This window comes from Arachis hypogaea, chromosome 15 (assembly GCF_003086295.3).
Source record: "Arachis hypogaea cultivar Tifrunner chromosome 15, arahy.Tifrunner.gnm2.J5K5, whole genome shotgun sequence".
In the NCBI taxonomy this organism is placed as follows: Eukaryota; Viridiplantae; Streptophyta; class Magnoliopsida; order Fabales; family Fabaceae; genus Arachis; species Arachis hypogaea.
In genome coordinates this window covers 81,461,755-81,468,743 of record NC_092050.1, presented here as the reverse complement: position 1 = coordinate 81,468,743, position 6,989 = coordinate 81,461,755, and the positions used below count along the sequence as shown (strand labels likewise).

The window sequence follows — 6,989 nt, the reverse complement described above, 5'->3', positions numbered from 1 at the left end:
AGAGCGTAGCATTCCTTTTGCTTGGGTGAGGTCTCAAGTTCAAGCCTTGGTGAAAGCATTTGGGGAGCAATTTTCCTTGAATTTTGTTGAAGAGAGCACCATAATGCTCTCCACAAGAGCGGAGCATTATGCTTTGGAGTGAGGCTCCAGCTTCGAACCTTGGTGGAAGCATTGGCTGATTTTTTTGCTTATTTTTGGTCCTTAAAGATGCCTTCCACTTGTGCCTCAATTTCATGCCAAATATGGATTGCCATATATCGTTGGAAAGCTCTGAATGTCAGCTTTTCAACGAAACTAGAAGCACATCAATCGGACATCTGTAGCTCAAGTTATAGCCCTTTGAAGGAGGCATAGTCATGTTGTGAGCGCCCAGATTTTAACTTAGCGAAAATTTTGCTTCCGAGCTCATTTTAAACTCTTATAGCGCTCTGCTCTTGGCAAGAGCGGAGCTTTGTGTGCTGATTGCAAATCTCCTTCAATTTGGTCAAGGGCCACGCTTTTTAAAAGCGTGGCCTATGGCTCCAAAGTGTGCTCCAACTTCAAAGTGTGTCCCAAAGCTCTTTTTTTCTCCTTTTTTAGCTTATTTTGTGCTTTTTGCTTCTTTTTCTTCTTATTTCCTACAAAATTTATAAAATCAAAAGATCAAGGAAATATACCATTTAAGTACAAAATAATTCATTATTCAAGCACAAATCATCAATTTCTTGTATGAATAAGCATAGAAAAACATGACATGGTGACATGTCATCAGTGCGCACGCACGCATGGCTGAGCTCTCCTCCTTTGTTTTCTTCATGCTTTCTCCCAATTGCATTCTCCTCTTCCATTCCTACCAAGCCATTCCTACCTTATTCTTCTAAAATCACTCACAAATAACATCAAGGTATCGAATGGAAGGTAAATGGAATAAAATTAGTCAAAATAAGCACAAAAGAGTATGTTTTCACATTTAAGTTCAAATTATGGATCAAACACAAAATTATGCTTTTTTGGTGCTTAAGTGTGAGTTTATATGATGAAGTCCATCCAATTATAGCCAAAATATATCATCAAATATGGATTCATCAATTCCGCCACACTTAAACAATAGCGTGTCCTCATGCTAAACACATACAAAAGAGAAGGATAAAAGGGAGACAACTTATTGAATGCAACTACCTATGTGCATGCAAGTATGTATATATATATATATATATATAGATATAGATACTATTATGGAATATAATGAATTCGATCGTTGTGGTCGGACTCTATTATGGATTTATGAGCACGTTCTCCATAGGGCCCTCTTATCTCTTCCTTCTTCGAGCTCGGATTATGCAAGAAGTGACCGAGAAGAAACTATCAGCAACAGCTGGGTTTATTACGGGACAGCTCATCATGTTCATATCGATCTATTATGCGCCTTTGCATCTAGCATTGGGTAGACCTCATATAATAACTGTCATACCTCTACCCTATCTTTTATTTCATTTCTTCGGCAATAATAAAAAAACTTTTTGAATTATGGGGACAAGAAAAAGAATTCAATACGTAAATTTAGCATTCAAAGAATATTCTTTACTAATCTTATTTTTCAGTTATTTAACCCCCTTGTCTTACCAAGTTCCATATTAGTCAGATTAGTAAACATCTATATGTTTAGATGCAATAATAAATTGTTGTTTTTAACTAGTTTTGGAGGTTGGTTAATTGGTCACATTTTTTTCATAAAATGGATTGAATTTGTCTGGATACAACAAAATAATGTTATTAAATCTAATGAACGCATTCGCTCTAAGAAGTCCATTTTATCAGAATTTAGAACTTCTATGGCTCAACTTTTTAGTGTTTTTTTATTTCTTACGTGTTTATACTATTTAGACCGAACACCCTTGCCCTTTGTTATTACAAAGAAACATTCAAAAACTAAAGAAAGCAGTATATATATATATATATAATGTCCTATTGATTTGGTGAAAGCAACAATCAAATTCCAAGCAAGTGTATAGACATATAGGGCTAGGCAAAGAAGTAACTCAATGCAATAAAAAAATCTAAAGAATTGATTTACTCATAAAAAATGAAGCAACTTGCAAGAATACATGATAGGAGGTATGGAAACATAAAGTTGAGTGATCGAACCCTCACTAGGTGTGTATACACTCTAAGCACTCGGTGTCTAGGTTTTAATCACTCAAGTATCCTCTAATCATGATTTCAAGGATTTGCTTTTCATTTAACAATCAACAAGTATTTGATGCATGTATGCAAGTATCGTGAGGTCTTTAGAAGGTTGTAATGGGGTTGGGGTAAGGGTAAGATGAAATTTAAGTATCCAACTCAACCTATATCAATCAAATCACAAAAAATGCATCCTTGCCATCCATTACTTCTTTTCACACACATTCATGCCTTAGTTTCTATTCAAAATACATATGCAATTCTTATTAATTTTTTTTTCTTTTCTTTGCGATAACTTTTGTCCCATCTTATTACTTTTTTTTTCATATATATTTTTTTCTATTTCTTTTTTTTTTCTTTTTTTATGACAAATACATATGGTTAAAGCAAATTGATACATGAATGTTGGTGCACGAAATTACAATCACACTTTTGCAACTCCGCACAACTAACCAGCAAGTGCACTGGGTCGTCCAAGTAATACCTTACGTGAGTAAGGGTCGATCCCACGGAGATTTTCGGCTTGAAGCAAGCTATGGCTGTCTTGTAACTCTTAGTCAGGATATCAATAATTCTCATATTTAATTGTAAAAAGTAAAAGAACATGAAATAAATACTTGTTATGTAGTAATGAAGAACAGGTTGAGGCTTTGAAGATGCTTTGTCTTCTGAATCTCTGCTTTCCTACTATCTTCTTCTTCATGCACGCAAGGCTCCTTCCATGGCAAGCTTTATGTTGGGCATCACCGTTGTCAATGGCTACATCCCGTCCTCTTAGTGAAAATGTTCCAAATGCGCTGTCACCGCACGGCTAATCAACTGTCGGTTCTCGATCATGTCGGAATAGGATCCGTTGATCCTTTTGCGTCTGTCACTACGCCCAACACTCGCGAGTTTGAAGCTCGTCACAGTCATCCCTTCCCAGATCCTACTCAGAATACCATAGACAAGGTTTAGACGTTCCGGATCTCAGGAATGACCACCAATGATTCTAGCTTATACCACGAAGACTCTGATTTGAATCATGAGGCTAAGAGATATGCATTCAATCTAAGGTAGAACAGAGGTGGTTGTCAGGCACGCGTTCATAGGTGAGAATGATGATGAGTGTCACGGATCATCACATTCATCAAGTTGAAGTGCGAATGAATATCTTAGAATGGAAGCAAGCGTAATAGAATGGAAAACAGTAGTAATTGCATTAATTCATGAAGAACAGCAGAGCTCCTCACCCCCAACAATGGGGTTTAGAGACTCATGCCGTAGAGAACACAACAAGAAACGTGTAAAGTGTCATGAGGTACAAAATGAATCACTGAAAGTAGTATTTATAGTAAACTAGTGACCTAGGGTTACAAAAGATGAGTAAGCTAGGGTGTTTATTGTAAAAATCTACTTCCGGGGCCCACTTGGTGTGTGCTTGGACTGAGCATTGAAGCTTTCATGTGTAGAGACATTTCCTGGAGTTAACGCCAGCTTTTATGCCAGTTTGGGCGTTTAACTCCAGCTTTGGTGCCAGTTCTGGAGTTAAACGCCAGAATTCTTAAGCTGACTTGGAACGCCTGTTTGGGCCATCAAATCTCGGGCAAAGTATGGACTATTACATATTGCTAGAAAGCCCAGAATGTCTACTTTCCAACGCAATTGAGAGTGCGATAATTGGGCTTCTGTAGCTCCAGAAAATCCACTTTGAGTGTAGGGAGGTCAGAATCCAATAGCATCTGCAGTCCTTTTTCAGCCTCTGAATCAGATTTTTGCTCAGGTCCCTCAACTTCAGCCAGAAAATACCTGAAATCACAAAAAAACACACAAACTCATAGTAAAGCCCAGAAAAGTGATTTTTATTTAAAAACAAATAAAAACATAATAAAAACTAACTAAAATATACTAAAAACAATGCCAAAAAGCGTATAAATTATCCTCTCATCAAATGTGCACCCATTTTTCCCAAATTTTCAATAATTATCCAAAATAAAATTTTTCTCTACCAATGCTTCCCAAAATTTCCCCCACACTTAAATGACGCACACTCTTCAACCTAAGCTAATCAAAGATGAAATTAAGGGTTATTCATGGTTTTTTGCTTAGGGTTGTGATGCGCTAACAATTAGAACAAAAGGAGATTAAAAAGCTCAAAAAGGGTTAACAAAGGTAGATGCACCGGTAGGTCCATATGGGTGAGTGAGTTTAATTCAAAGATGGCCTCAATCATGCTAAATGCAATCACAACATCAAATATTGGAAATAAAGAATCAAGCAAAACCAATATTACAATCATAGAAGGAGCATAGCACACAATGAACAAAATTAGTGGTTAAAATGTGTAACCACTCAATATAGCTCAAAAACTCACAAGGCATTTTGTTCTATCTCTCTTCTATGTTCCACAAAAATTCATTCAAGCAAGTTTAAAAATAATTTTCCAAATCAATTCAATAGAATGCCCTTGAAACAAAATTCTTGGAAATTCTTGTTGTTTTTCACCAAAATTATTCCTATATGCATATGTATGTTGTGATGGATGCAATTTTTCAAAAATTTCCTAGTTCTATTCCTAATTTTCAACAACCAAAAAGTAACATGAATAATTAGGACAAAATTGAACTAGGTGCTATACTATTCACATCATCCAATCATAATTTCTATCTATAAAATATATACTAAGAAAAAGATGCAAAAATGCAACATGCAATAACTAGAAATAAACTATGCATAAGCTAAGATATATATACTAGAAGAGAATGCAATGCAACAGTTAAAAGCACTCCAAATATATACAAGAAACCTAATGAAAGAAACAAAAATAAAGTGTAAAGTGTTCGGAAAAGAAAGTTTACGCCCCAAAATGATGAATCTTCCCCCACACTTAAGCGATGCACGGTCCTCTGTGCACAAACACAATTCGGGGAGAATGGCTCTGAAGTGCCTCCACCTTCGGTTGGCGGATGCAGAGGTTTGGGTTGTGGGGAAATCGCCAAGTCCAATGTATGCTCGGCATCTCCCTCCTCGGTGTCCTCCTCCTCTCCCAGCTCCTTGCCTTCACGTCTCATTCTCAAAAAGAATGGATAAAGTATAATTAGGGATCATAGGGAAAGTAGCACAAAATGGTAGGAGGGATTAATCAGCATCGAATTAAGGAGTTTGCATAGTAGTGTGGATGATGAAAATGAATGAGCCGTGTGTGTATTCCAATGATGCGCGGTTGGAACACACACTACGGCCGGTTTAAAACAGCATCCACACGATCAACAAGTAAGCATGTGTTCCTCAATTAAATGACTTAGGTTACGATTAAAGAATAAGCAAGAGATGAGGCACAAACAAACCTCGATAACCACAAAAGTGAATTGAGTATTTGATATTGGATATTGAATTTGTGCAAGTGAAAGCGCAAGATTGATATAGAAGCACATCAAACAATAACCAATCCAATAATGAACAAAAGACTCCTTATTCATCATAAATCATAATAAAAAGTCACATGGTATAGATACTTGTTAAAAAAAGTGCCAAGCTTGATGAGAACCAAGTTGAGTCACTCAAACAAATGCAAAGCATTAACAAGGAACAAGTGTCGGTCATGTGATGAATTTAATATGGAAATCACGGTGAACAAGTAATTCAATTCAGTTCACTAAATTCCATGTGCACTCATAAAAGTTTCACCTAATATGCAACAAAATGCAATGGGCAAATCCAAGTAGGTCCTAGTAATTAAAGGTAAAGTACAAGTGCATCGATGAAATTCAATCAACAAGTAACCCAATCAAACAATAAGCAAACACTTGCAACTTATTTAATTAATAACAATTAAACAAAAACTAATATAATTACTAAAACAAAAATGAGAGGCAATAAAAACTAACAAGAATAAGTAGAAAATAATGCAAAAGAGAGAAAAGAGAAGGGTGGAGAGGAAAAGAAGAGAATAAGTTGAGAGAAGAGAAGAAAAGAAGTAAAGTGAGAGAAAATAGAGGCGTGCGTACGCACAGGTAAGTGTGCGTACGCACACTAGGTGGAAAAAGGGACGTGTGCAAGCGCTCCAAACAGAAGGGGATATAGATGTGTGTGCTCGCACAAGCGTGTGCGCACGCACAGAAATTTTTTTTTTAAAGGATCATGTGTGCGCACGCACACGAGTATGTGCGGACGCACATGAGGAAGGATGGGGGGTGTTCACACGCACAAGCCATGCCAACACTCCCATTAGAGGGGTTGCGTATTGGCGTGCGAATGCACACGTTTGTGCGTAAGTACAGAGCAGTGCGCCCGCACAAAGCACAAGAGACAGGGGGATGCGCCTGCACAAGGCCTGTAAGCACTCCCAACAGAGGGAATAAAGGCTTGTGTGCATATGCAGACCAGGGTGTGCACGCACAGGACGTGAAACAAGGAGGTTTGTGCGCACGCACAGGTGGGTGCGCACGCACAGATGCCCTGTTTTCCAAAAATTTTTCTTCAAATTCTAGGGCCCTCCACCTTATCTCAACACATTTTCCAGCCCCAAACATTCAAAACATCACAAAATCATGATCCATACACGAATTAACATCTCTAAACTCAAAATCAAACTAACCTAAGCTAACTAAGATAAGCAAACATTCAAGAAACTAGGACTATAAGCAAAGGGAAAGGGTAAGAAAGATGTTACCATGGTGGGGTCTCTCCCACCTAGCACTTTAGTTTATAGTCCTTAAGTTGGACTTATTGAGGGCACTCTAGCTAGGGTGGCTTGTGTTTCCACTCATCCTTGAATCTCCATCTGAACTTGCACTTCATAGGTCCTTCGGGATCCCATATCCTAGGTATCCGGTCACCTTCTTGTT

The 6,989-nt window shown here is 37.6% G+C and overlaps 1 pseudogene; it reads left to right on the top strand.

The window, feature by feature from the left end:
* Positions 1-1,224: 1,224 nt before the first annotated feature.
* LOC112748575 (putative protein TIC 214 N-terminal part) lies at positions 1,225-1,912 on the top strand (annotated as a pseudogene).
* Positions 1,913-6,989: the final 5,077 nt, after the last annotated feature.